Below are 13822 nucleotides of genomic sequence, written 5' to 3'. Positions count from 1 at the left end.
AATCGATCTAATTCCGACTTAAAAATATCCACTGACGTGGCCTCCACAGTCTTCGGTCGAAAGTGGTTTTCGCGTGGTCGAGGCTTCATCTAGGTTGCTGCTATTTTTTCATCATGATTAAAACCGGCCTCGACTAAAAACAGGTTGCCGTTTTAAAAATCGATAATTTTTCAGTCGCAGGTCTAGTCGAAGCCAGTTTTCTTTATATTCGAGGAAGGTTTTCAACATATGCATGGGAGGTGGTAGGAGGTAGCAGGTCACCTCGACTTTGATTTTTTTTTTGGGTGGCGGGCATGGTCACCAAAGGTTGCTGTTTAGGTCTCGTGTGGGACAGGGCAGCAATGAATTCCCCATTTACTGGTGTCCTCCCCTAATTCCCCATTTACTGGTGCCCTCCCCTAATTCCCCATTTACTGGTGCCCTCCCCTAATTCCCCATCTACTGGTGCCCTCCCCTAATTCCCCATTTACTGGTGCCCTCCCCTAATTCCCCATTTACTGGTGCCCTCCCTTAATTCCCCATTTACTGGTGCCCTCCCCTAATTCCCCATTTACTGGTGCCCTCCCCTAATTCCCCATTTACTGGTGCCCTCCCCTAATTCCCCATTTACTGGTGCCCTCCCCTAATTCCCCATTTACTGGTGCCCTCCCTTAATTCCCCATTTACTGGTGCCCTCCCCTAATTCCTCATTTACTGGTGCCCTCCCCTAATTCCCCATTTACTGGTCAACCGCAGTTTGCTTACTGTCACGTCACGTCCACCACAGATGAAAACTCCCTAGCCCTAAACCCATCTCTGGAACACCGAGGCAACAAGGACTCCTACGTTAGGCTCCTATTCTATCACGTTCAACATCCGAGCACATCTCCATCTCCTGGTCCTAGGAATCACCACCCAATTGCCCTTTGCACTGGATCTTCGAATGTCAGGCCTGCAGACCAAAACCTTCAGCGGGTCAGCCTGCATCTGTGGAGGGAATGGAGAGACGATGTTTCAGGTCGGGACCCTTCTTCAGAAGCATTGGCGTAGGGGGGAGAAAGGTAGAAACGGGAGGTGGGGGTGATCTTGGCAAATAATAGGTGGATACCGGTGATGGGGGTGATTGTTAGAAGGGTGAAGATAGTGACATGGGTTAAAGGTGAAAAGGAGACAGAAGAATGTCAGAGAAGGAAAGATGAGGAAGGGTGCAATGTAAAGCATTGAATTATCCAACTTGAAGTAATGCTCCCCCATTAATTCTGTGGCCTCGGAATTAAAGGACGTTCTTTTAGGAAGGAGCTGAGGTGGAATTTCTTTAGTCGGAGGATGGTGAATCTGTGAATCTTTAGTCAGAGGGTGGTGAATCTTTGCCACAGAAGGCTGTGGAAGCCAAGTCAGAGGATATATTTAAGGCAGAGATTGATAGATTCTTGATTAGTACGGGTGTCAGAGGTTATGGGGAGAAGGCAGGAGAATGTGGTTAGGAGCGATAGATAGATCTGCCATGATTGAATGGCGCAGTACACTTGATGGGCAGAATGGCCTAATTTTACTCCTATTTTACTTATGACCTTATGATCTTTGCTCTCTTCCACCCATACCACTCCCTCCGGCTTGACATTTCACCCCTTCTTTCCTGACCTGACACACTTTTGTCTCCACACGAAACGTCATCCATTCCTTCTCCAGAGATGCTGCCTGTCCTGCTGAGTTACTCCAGCATTTTGTGTCTATCAACATGATGTGGGCCTAGGCGATCTCCCAGTTGCCAAACACTTTATAACTCCCCTTCCCATTCCCATTGACCTATCTGTCCTGGGCCTCCTCCACTGTCACAGTGAGGCCAAACGGGGTACTGATTGTTGATGATCAGCCATGATCACATTGAACGGCGGTGCTGGCTCGAGGAGGCGAATGGCCTACCCCTGCACCTATTGTCTATTGAGAACCTTCTTCAGACTGAAAGTAACAGGAAAGGGAAACGAGAGAGAGATACTGACGATGATGTAGAGAGATAAAGAACAATGGATGAAAGATATATTAAAAAGTAATGATGATAAAGGAAACAAGCTATTGTTAGCTGTTTGTTGGGTGAAAACGAGAAGCTGGTGTGACTTGGATGGAGGAGGTATAGAGAGAGAGGGAATGCCGAAGTTACTTGAAGTTAGAGAAATCAATGTCACATCATGTTGAGCTTGTCCATTGTGTTTCTTGCATTAACGGTGGTCCTGAAACTAGCATGAAATCTTATCTGCAATTAGTCCTGACGCTCATTGCAGCGATTTTCTTTGGCTAATATTTTCAATCTCCCTAAACTGAGATTCACACTGAGCATTTGAATACTTTTTCATATCGTTTGCAGTCCAAACCTGGCAAAATCCAAGCCTTCGACTCTGAATAACTTCAAGGATCAAGGTTTCCATTACTCGTGATACAAGCAGGAGATTCCGCAACGTGTGTGATTAGGATTGGAGAGATACAGAGCAAAATCATTAGCAGAGGATGATAGATTTTTTAATTTTTTTTTTACTAAATTAATTACCGGCCACTGATGAAGATATGGAAAGAAATCACGCTGAATCAATCAACAGCTGACACACTGGTTCTGGTTCTATACGTGCTACCAATGCTTAGCTCTGCGGTAATATCATGCCCAGTATGTGGTCAAAGACAGGGCTAAGCTATCAGAGGTCGCCGTAGCATTGCGAGCTGTGGGATCAGTGGTCGACTCACAGCTCAGACTTTCTTCTATCTCCTGAGGTGCCCGTCAGGTGCAGGGAACCAAATCGCTTGGTCCCCCTACAACCAACAAACAATGTGTTCAGCTCTGCACTGCTCACTTCTATCTCCTTCCCCATAAAATTAGTCCTTTCCCAGCTTTCTTATCCACCCCCCCGCAACCAGTCTGAAGGATGGTGCTCCAGTTTCCTCCCACACTCCAAAGACGTGCTGGTTGGTAGGTTAATTGGCTTGGTATGACTGTATCTTGTCCCTAGTGTGTGTAGGATAGTGTTAATGTACTGGTCGGTGTGGACTGTTTCCCGTTGTATCTCGAAACTAAACTAAAAGGGTCTCGACCCGAAACATCGCCTATCTGTGTCCTCCAGAGATGCTGCCTGACCCGTCAAGTTACTCCAGCGCTTTGTGTCCTTATGTGTTTAGTTTAGAGTTACAGCTTGAAAATAGTGCCCACCGAGTTCACTAGTCCTATGTTATCCCACTTCCTCATCCACTCCCTACACACTAGGGGTCATTTTATAGGGGCAAATTAATCTACAAACCCGTACGTCTTTGGGACGTTGGAGGAAACCGGAGCACCTGGAGGAAATTCAAGAGAGAGTTAAGAGCCTTTCCCACTTGGATGTCTTTCGCGCGTCATTTACACGACCTGCTAGCGTGTGGGTAGCGCGGGACGGGCACATGGAGTCGTGTGGAGTGGCGTGGAGGAGTGTGGACTTCGTCCTGCATGAAATCTTCGCGCGCCACTGGCCTGTCGCATAACTGACACCCAAAGTGGGACAGGCCCAAGACCCTGGCGCGACACAACGTCTCACCTCCAACAGGCAAACGATCGCCGAGCTCGGCCTGGGGCTCACGGCCGTTGCGGATCCAGATCCGCCCCCACTCCTACTCCCAGAGCGGGGCCAAGACGATTGGAGGTAGACACAAAATGCAGGAATAACTCAGCGGGACCGGCAGCATCTCTGGAGGGAAGGAATGGATGACTTTTCAGGTCAAGACTCTTCTTTCAGACTGAAGAAGGGTCTCGACTCAAAACATCATCCATTCCTTCTCTCCAGAGATGCTGCCGGTGCCGCTGAGTTACTCCTGCATTTTGTGTCCATCTTCAAATGACGTCTCACGCTCCAGACGGCTGTGCGGGCGCATGATGACGTGCGCGACTCTCGCGGGACCGTCGCGCCTCAACGCGACGACGAGGTCGCGTAATTAGCGTGCCAAGGACACGTAAGTGGGACAGGGGCTTTCGGTTTAGCTCTTCGGGCTAACGGAATCAAGGAATACGGGGAAAAAGCAGAAACAGGGTAATGATTGTGGATGATCAGCCATGATCATTTTGAATGGCGGTGCTGGCTCGTAGGGCCAAATGACCTACTCCTACACCTATTTTCTATGTTTCTATGAAATCCACACGGTCACATCGAGAAGGTGCAAAATCCACACAGAGAGCACCCGGGGTCAGGATCGAACAAAGATCTCTGGAGCTGCGAGGCAGCGGTTCGAGCAGCTGTACCACTGTTCCGCCCCTTTGACCAAGGCATGAGGCAGATTCGCCTCTAAGTTGGCATTCAGAATACTGTTACTTTCTGCTCCTTTTCTAAAACCGGTGACTGGACTAATGGGCCTGTCCCACTGAGGCGATTTTTTACGCAACTGCCGGCGACTACAACAATGGAATTCACCGAAGTCAGCATCGGCGACAACCTACGCCATCCTGGCGACAACCTACGACAGCACCCACGTCGGGAGAAGACAAGGTACGACAAGCCCACGGTCGCCGACTGTGGTTGAAAAGTTTTGAACATTTCAAAATTCAGCGGCGACCAGAAAAACGCTACTATTCTTTGGGCGACTGAGGAGACTACTCACTACAATACAGGCAACACCGTGAGGTGACAAGACTAGTCTCCGGCTGTCGCCTAAAAAAATCGCCTAAGTGGGACAGGCCCTATATTCTTCTATGTTGGCTGGACAATTGAAATGCTTGTAGTGTTATCGGGAATCATTAGCTCGCACTGACTAAATAGGTGCAAGAAGATACGGTCATTAACTTTGCTCTTATATTGATGACAAATAATGCATCATTACACACTGCAGAGCCCAAGGGGGAGTGATTTCATTACATTTGAGCTGATGCCAAGAGTTTCGTGATTGATAGTGATAAACAACCATGTTGACAACCTCACCAAAACTTTTAATGCAAACCTTGGCAGATTATAAGTATTAATTTATAGTTGACTATTTGGAAATGAATAGTCAGCAGACCTTATAGACCTATGATTTACTTGAGCAACTTTATAACTGCCTGTACTCATGGATGCAAGTACTTTCTCTTTCTCTCTCTTGCTCTTTCACTCGCACTCTCCCTCTCTCTCTCTCTTACACACACACATTCACGCACACATACATGTACTAGAGCACATACACGCATGCACTCACTCACACACACACACACACGCACGCAAGTGCTGAATATATCGCATGACAAAGTCACATTTTGGATTCTCATATTCTGAAAGGTCAAAAGTGGTTATATTCAAATAATTTTGTCAATTATGTGCGTGGAAGTTGTCTTCAGAATAACTCATTTTAATGTGCCGAATAGTAAAAGGCCTGGATAGAGTGGATGTGGAGAGGATGTTTCCACTAGTGGGAGAGTCTGGGACCAGAGGTCACAGCCTCAGAATAATAGGATCTTTTCAAAAGGAGATGAGGAGGAATTTCTTCAGTTAGAGGGTGGTGAATCTGTGGAATTCTTTGCCACAGACGGCTGTGGAGGTCAAGTCAACAGATATTTTTAAGGCAGAGGGATAGATTCTTGATTAGTAAGGGTGCCGGGGTTATGGGGAGAAGGCAGGAGAATGGAGAGGGTAAGATATATCAGTAAGATATATATAATTGAATGTCGAAGTAGACATGATGGGCCAAATGGCCTAATTATGCCCCTATAACTTAAGAATTCACCAGTTTTGTGTGTGTGTGTGTGTGTGTGTGTGTGTGTGTGTGTGTGTGTGTGTGTGTGTGTGTGTGTGTGTGTGTGTGTGTGTGTGTGTGTGTGTGTGTGTGTGTGATTTGTCTTTGGTATCAAACGTAGACTTTGTCCCGCTCACACCTCCCTTCCAACTTTCTCCTTCCTACTACAATCAGTCTGAAGAAAAGGTCCCGACCCAAAATGTCGCCTATCTATGTTCTCCAGAGATGCTGCCTGACCTTCTGAGTTACTCCAGCAAGTTTCATCTTTTTTTTTGTAAACCAGCATCTACAGTTCCTTGTGTCAACAAAATAGGAGTTATGCCAGATATACACCAAAAGAAATGGAGCAAATGGAATTTGCCGTAGTCATAGAGTCATAGTAATACAGTGTGTAAACAGGCCCTTCGATCCAACTCGCCCACACCGGCCAACAATGTCCCATCTACCCTCGTCCCACCTGCCTGCGCTTGGTCCATAATCCTCCAAACCTGTGATATCCATGTACCTGTCAAACTGTTTCTTAAATGATGGGATAGTCCCAGCCTCAACTCCCTCCTCTGACAGCTTGTTTCATACACCCACCGTGTGAAAAGGTTACCCCCTCGGATTCCTATTAAATCTTTTCCCCTTCACCTTGAACCTGTGTCCTTTGGTCCTCGATTCCCCTACACTGGGTAAAAGACTCTGTGCATCTACCCGATCTATTCCTCTCATGATTTTGTATACCTCTATAAGATCTCCCCTCATCCTCCTAGGCGCCATGGAATAGAGACCCAGCCTACTCAACCTCTCCCTATAGCTCACACCCTCTAGTCCTGGCAACATCCTCGTAAATCATTCGTGAACCCTTTCAAGCCGTAAATGTAGTCAAAGGAAAGCAAATGAGAACTGGGTTGCCATTTTATGAATTGACATAAAAGCTTGGAAGAATATTCCACGCTCCGTTACTGTACCTAACTTCATAATGGAGGAGAAGAAGGTTAAAATGCACAGGACACGACACACTCCATCCGTATAAACATGTATAAGATTACCTGTTTTTCATAAAGATGGAAAAACCTACAGAAGACACCAAAATGTGAAGTAACACAAAAATGCTGGAGAAACTCAGCAGGTGCAGCAGCATCTATGGAGTGAAGGAAGTAGGCAACGTTTCGGGCCAAAACCCTTCTTCAGACTGATGGAGGGTGGCGGGGAGAAGAAAGGAAAAAGGAGGAGGAGCCCGAGGGCTGAGGGATGGGAGGAGACAGCCCGAGGGCTGAGGAAGGGGAGGAGACAGCAAGGGCTAACAAAATTGGGAAACTGTCTCCGGAGAGAGGAGGAGAACTTCTTCAAAGTAGGCATACCTTGAGGAGAAGTAACATCTGCAATGCAGGTCAGTCATCTGACAGTCAGTAAAGTGACAGTCACATCCTCAGAGGAATTAGACACTGAATGCCGGTTTAACTCAGCGGGACAGGCAGCATCTCTGCAGAGAAGGAATGGGTGACGTTTTGGGTCGAGACCCTTCGTCAGACGTAATTATATTAACCGAAAACTAAAAATTAGTGTCTGTAGTTGGAGAATTTTATTTCCTCAGAGGAGAGCCTTTACGTATAAGTGTCTGGCCGCAGAGTCCGGAGACCTTTCATGGAGCAGAGTGCTGCAGCAAACAGGGTTGGCTCTTGATTCAACAACTAGGTCTGAATGTACAACTGTGAGACGGAGAGTTCAATTGCCACCATGGAGGCTGTGGAATTAAACTGGGATTTAGAAATAAAACTAGACATTAATAGTCTAGATGGTCTTAAAAATAACCGGTTTGCTGTAAGAAATCATTTGATCAGGTTGCGGGAGGTGCATGTGAATCTCTGTCTCACCTGGAAGGACTGTCGGGGGTGGAGTTGAGGGAGGAGGTATTGGAACAAGTACCTTCCCCTGCATCTCCTGCGGTTGCAGGGGAAGGTACCTGGTGAGGGGACGGTTTGGATGGGAAGCCAAGGAATGGCAGAGGGAGGGGAAAGGAATGCTGATGGGGAGATGTGACGTGTGGGTGGGAACACATTGGAGATGACGGGAATGCCAGAGGATGATGTGTTGGATACGGAGGCTGGTGGGGGTGAAAGGTTCTGGGGAACTCCTTATCATTGTTGTGACTGGGGAGAGAGGGAGTGAGAGTGAGAACTCTGGGACACAGAAGAGAGACTGCCTGGCGAGGGAACAATCCATGGCAGTGAACTAGAGTGGTTTGCCCTTCACGAAAGAGAGGGCAGCAGAGAAAATGCTGGAGAACAGAATGGAACAGGGCGAAGGATAAGTTGCTGAGAACGTTCAAATGCATTATGAAGTATGGGACGGCACGGTGGCGCAGCGGTAGAGTTGCTGCCTTACAGCGCGTGCAGCGCCAGAGACGCGGGTCAGAGTCCGTCTACGGTTGCCGTCTGTACGGCGTTTGTACATTTTCCCTGTGACCGCACGTGGGTTTTCTCCAAGATCTTTGGTTTCCTCCCACACTCCAAAGACGTCCAGGTTTGTAGGTTAATTGGCTTGGGTTTGTACACTTGGTATAAGTGTAAATTGCCCCTAGTATGTTATGGTGTTAGTGTGCGGGGATCGCTGGTCGGCGCGGACCCGGCGGGCAAAAGGGCCTGTTTGCCGCACTGCATCTCTAAACTAAACTAAAAACTACAGCAAATATCATAGTAAATCAAAACATGCACTCATGAAGGCACCTTCTTTTTCTTATTTCCAAATCCAGCTTTTTCCGAAGATGTAGCCAGCAATGTTGATAATGGGTGATGTGCCGATGCATCGATGCCTAGGATGTCAAAAGGAATTTCTGAAGATACAACACAAAAAGGTTGCTACACAACTTTCAGCTTCATGGGGCAGGAGAAGCATATTAACATGGGCAGAGGATTCGGTTAAGCTGAAAGAACAGTGAATAGGAACACATCCAGCTTTTTTGGCTTGGCACCTTGGTGGTGTGCTGCAGGGGTCAGTAAAGAGCACTCAACCATTCACAGTTTACATGAATGCTTCAGGTGCAAACTCAGATTGTAAAGTATCAAAGTTGACGGTTCAAAGCCAGGCCAGAAAGAGAGCTTTGCGCAGGGAATAAAGAGTCAGCAGCGGAATGTTTACAGGCTGAGCAAGAGGCTACGATGTTAGACGCATAGGCAGAATCTGATGAAGGGTCTTGACCCGAAACGTCACACATTCCTTCTCTCCAGAGATGCCGCCTGTCCCGCTGAGTTACGCCAGCATTCTGTGTCTATCTTCGGTGTAAACCAGCATCTGCAGTTCCTTCCTACACACTTCAGATTTTATCCCTTTGATAGAAAGGGTGTAGCACGATGGCAAGATGGCCGCCACGGTGGCGCAGCGGTAGCGTTGCTGCCTTGCAGCGCCGGAAACCCTGGTTCAACCCCGACTACGGGTGCTTTTCGTACGGAGTTTGTATGTTCTCCCCGCGACCTGCGTGGGTTTTCTCTGAGATCTTCGGTTTCTCCCACACAAATGCCAATTCATTGTCATTCTCAATCCAGGCAGAGTCAATTTTTACTCATATACTGTTGAAATAAAAGGCTTTTCACATATTGGGCATCACCGGTCAGAGTATCGAGTATCGAAGTTGAGAGGTCATGTTGCAGTTGCATAAGACGTTGGTGAAGCCGCATTTCCACCAGGGGCGCCGGGGGAGATGGCCGCCCAGCCGGCAGACTGTTCGTTTTTTCATCTTTTTTTTATTTTTAGCGTTTGTTGAAAGTGTGTTTTAATGTTGCTCGGTTTGTTTTGTGTGGGGGGAGGGGATCGGGGGAAACTTTTTTTTAGGTTCTTAACTTCCCGGAGATGAGATCATTTTTCGGATCACATTCTCTGTGATCTGCGGCCTTCGATCGATGGAGCTGGAAGCCGCCTCGGACTGTCGTGAGCCCCACCGTGGGGCGCGGACTTACCATCGGAGCTGATCCCTTGCCTGGGATCGCTCCCACCGCGACCACCGTGGACTTACCAACAAGGGCTCGCAGTCTCGGGTGAGGCTAGTCGGGAGCTCCAACGCCGCAGAAGGTTCGTCCATCCCCGACGCGAGGTTCGATCGTCCAGCGCGGGGGAGCTGACATTCCCCTCGATGCAGGAGCAGATTGCCTCGATGCAGAGGGCCCGAACGCCACCGGCTACGGCAGTCAAGAACGCCCCGTCAACGGGGGCTCGAGGCCCACGACCGAGGAAGAACTAAGGGAAAGAACTTGAACTTTATTTTGCCTTCCATCACAGTGAGGAATGGGTAGGAGTCACTGTGGTGGATGTTCATGTTAAAATGTTTTTTGAGTGATCTGTTGCTTTTAATTGTATGACTGACCTGGCCAGTGAAATTCCATGTATATTGTAAAACATACTTGGCGAATAAAATCTGATTCTGATTCTGATTTAGAGTATTGTGTTCAGTTCTGTTGTAGGCACCATGATGTAGGAAAGATATTGTCAAGCTGGAAAGGGTTCAGAGAAGATTTACGAGGATGTTGCCGGGATTAGAGGGTGCGAGCTATAGGGAGAGGTTGGGCTGGCTGGGATTCTGTTCCATGGAGCGCAGGAGGAGGAGGCAGGAGGTAGTTGAGGCAGGGACTATCCCAAAATGTAAGGTACATGGATAGGGCAGGTTTGGAGGGATATGGGCCAAATGCAGGCAGACGGGACTGGTGTAGCTGGGACATGTCGGCCGATGTGGGCAAGTTGGGCCGAAGGGCCTGTTTCCACACTTTGTCACTCTTTGACTCTATGATTGTGCTAGGGTATGGCAAGTTCAAGTCCAAGTTCAAGTTCACATAAATTGCCACATGCACCAATTATGGTACAGTGTCATTTGATTTACCATGCAGCCAAACTATCAATAAGAGCCCAATACACAATAGAATACAACATGAACATCCACCAGAGTGGAATCAACATTCTTCACTGTGGTGGAATGTAACAACGTTCAGTCAGTCCTCCTCCTTTGTTCATTGGACTGTATGTAAGAAACGAATTTCACTGTGTGTTTGCACATGTGACAATAAAATCACCATTGAACCAATGAACAAAATTAATCTCTTATTACTGTGGGGTATAGTTCAACTCTTCCTGCAATATAAGCATCTCACATAGCTTTCTTTTGGGCGGCGCGACCGACGTTGCAGCGGCCTATGCAGTCTGTCCATGTATTTTTTATTTTTTTGTCCTGTTGAGGGTTTAGTTTGTAGTGGGTTTTTAAATGTGTATGTGTGGGGGGTGGGGGGTGGGTGGTGGGTGGTGGGTGGGGGAAACTTTTAAATCTCTTCCCTGCATGGAGACCCGACCCTTTCCCTGTCGGGTCTCCGTTGCCGTTGGGGCCTAGCGCCGTGGAGCGGCCTCGAACCGGAGCGACCTGGGGGCTGAAGTCACGGAGCCTGTGGAGCTGCGGACCTACCTCCGTGGAGGTGTGGAGGTGTGGAGCTGTGGAGGTGTGGAGGTGTGGAGCTGTGGAGCTGTGGAGCTGTGGACCTGTGGAGCTACCTCCGTGGAGCTAGCCAGCTTCGGAGCATGGAGAGCTGCGGCGGCGAGCTGCTGCGACCCGACTTCGGTGGATGGTGACACCGGGAGCTCGCGGATCCCCGGTGGGAGACTGCTTTGCGGGGCACTGGCAACGGCGACTTCTCCCGCCCGAATTGCGGGGTTGAGAGTGACCTGGAGGGGGGCCTTACAACGCCCGGCGCGGCTGTAAATTGCCGCGGACTTGCTAGCGCCCGCCGAGGGCTCCAACATCAAGACCCGGGGCAGGGCCCTACATCGCCCGGCGTGGCTTGAGTGGCCGCGGACTTGCTAGTGCCCGCCGGGGGCTTTGACCTCGACTTCGGGAGAGGAATGGAGAGCAGGGGAGAGATAAGTTTTGCCTTCCATCACAGTGAGGAGGAGACTCACTGTGATGGATGTTTATGTGAATTGAATTGTGTTGGTGTGTGTCTTGGTTCTTTTTTTGTATGGCTGCAGAAACCAAATTTCGTTTGAACCTCATGTGAGGTTCAAATGACAAATAAAAGGTATTGTATTGTATTGTATTGTAATACACTGTGATATTAATTTCGAACAAAGACGCCAATCCATTTCCGAGGATCAGACACACGCTTGGATTACCCAAAGATTATACCTTGGATCAAATACAGATTGATTATCCTGACAACGTTGATGAGGGAATGCAAACGTAGTGATATTGCAGGGGAATACAGATGATATCCATCATTAAAATAATGGAAGATTAGTCAAAGATACTCCACCAGCTAATGCTGGGACTATATTTCGAGAGGGTCTTGTATACATAAACAGGGATGTAATGCTGAGGCCCCATAAGGCGCTGTTCGGGCCCGTTTCAAGGTTAGTATACTGTCACATGTACCAATTAAGGTACAGTGAAATTCTCAAGCAAAGGCCGGCAACTCCTCAATGTTAGACAATAGACAATAGACATTAGGTGCAGGAGTGGGCCATTTGGGTCAATGTGATCATGGCTGATCATCCCCAATCAGTACCCCGTTCCTGCCTTCTCCCCATATCCCCTGACTCCGCTAGCTTTAAGAGCCCTATCTAGCTCTCTCTTGAAAGTATCCAGAGAACCGGCCTCCACCGCCCTCCAAAGCAGAGAATTCCACAGACTTACAACTGTAAGAAAAAGTGTTTCCTCGTCTCCGTTCTAAATGGCTTACTCCTTACTCTTAAACTGTGGCCCCTGGTTCTGGACTTCCCCAACATCGGTAACATATTTCCTGCCTCTAGCATGTCCAAACCCTTAACAAACTTATATGTTTCAATAAGATCCTCTCTCATCCTTCTAAACTCCAGAGTGTACAAGCCCAGCCGCTCCATTCTCTCAGCATATGACAGTCCTGTCATCCCGGGAATTAACCTTGTAAACCTACGCTGCACTCCCTCAATAGCAAGAATGTCCTTCCTCAAATTAGGGGACCAAAACTGCACACAATACTCCAGGTGTGGTCTCACTGGCGCCCTGTACAACTGCAGTAGGACCTCTTTGCTCCTGTACTCGACTCCTCATGTTATAAAGGCCAACATGCCATTCGCTTTCTTCACTGCCTGCTGTACCTGCATGCTTACTTTCTGTAGGCCGCAGTGCGGACGGAGATACGGTACGGAAAAAATTGCATCTGCGTTGATGCTAACCCTAACCCTAACACGTCGAGATTAAAAAATGTTTAACCCAACCCCCCCACCCCCCACTTAGAACAAGTTAAAGAACAGTAAAAACAGACATTTAACATTTACTATCAAACAACAAAGATGGAAGCAACAGACAGACTGTTGGCGAGGCAACCATTGCCATTGTCAGGCCGTATTTGGGATATTGTGAGCAATTTTGGGCAACATACTCGAGGAAGGATGTACTGTAGTGTTGTGTTTAAGAAGGTCAATTTCCCTCATTACCACACCAGTGTGTTTCCCTTCATTATAAACAAATCTTCTCGAGAATGTCTAGATCTCAATTCTGAGGAGAAAGCCTCCATTTTGTTTTTAAAACAAGCAATGAGTTATGTACCATATAAAATATATTCTTAATATTTATGTACTACATTTTTTTTTCGAACGATGGCTTTGGCTGTACTTTACAAATTATATAAAGACAAACTTTAAGGATTTTGACTTTCAAGATTGCACGTCGATTAAATCCAATTAGTATCAATCATTTATAGGCCATTGTTAATGGCATTATTATAGTCTCCATGCTTTGCAGACAGGATTTATGGATTTATTTGAATTATTGTGAAAGTCCATTTTTAATTAACTCAATTTGCTCTTGTAAATTGGGTTTAATTAGTACAATTAATGCGCCATTCCTCTTAGCGAAATTATATATTCACCTTATTAACATAAAATCTATTACTATAGTTATTAATGAAATGTAACATTCCTGCCGAACACATTGTCACATATATCCTCTCACTCGCACCATCTAATTTTGCAGTCAATTAAAAAATATACATCAGACAGCAATAATTTAAAAACAAGACCTTCCATCGGTCATGAACATCGCCAAAATTGGCCAAGTTTAAAATATTCCTGCTTTTTCCCCATATCCCATGATTCCGTTAGCCCTCAGAGCTTAATCTAAAGGGCCTGTCCCACT

General features: G+C 47.3%; 1 protein-coding gene across 1 annotated transcript in view; it reads right to left on the bottom strand.

The window, feature by feature from the left end:
* pcdh15 (protocadherin related 15) overlaps positions 1-13822 on the bottom strand; it is a gene marked incomplete at its 5' end in the record, with an annotated part of 501491 nt that overhangs the window by 153407 nt on the left and 334262 nt on the right. The window lies entirely within an intron of this gene.

The sequence above is a fragment of the Amblyraja radiata genome, chromosome 15 (assembly GCF_010909765.2).
Source record: "Amblyraja radiata isolate CabotCenter1 chromosome 15, sAmbRad1.1.pri, whole genome shotgun sequence".
Classification (NCBI taxonomy): Eukaryota; Metazoa; Chordata; class Chondrichthyes; order Rajiformes; family Rajidae; genus Amblyraja; species Amblyraja radiata.
This window is presented reverse-complemented; position numbering and strand designations above follow the sequence as displayed.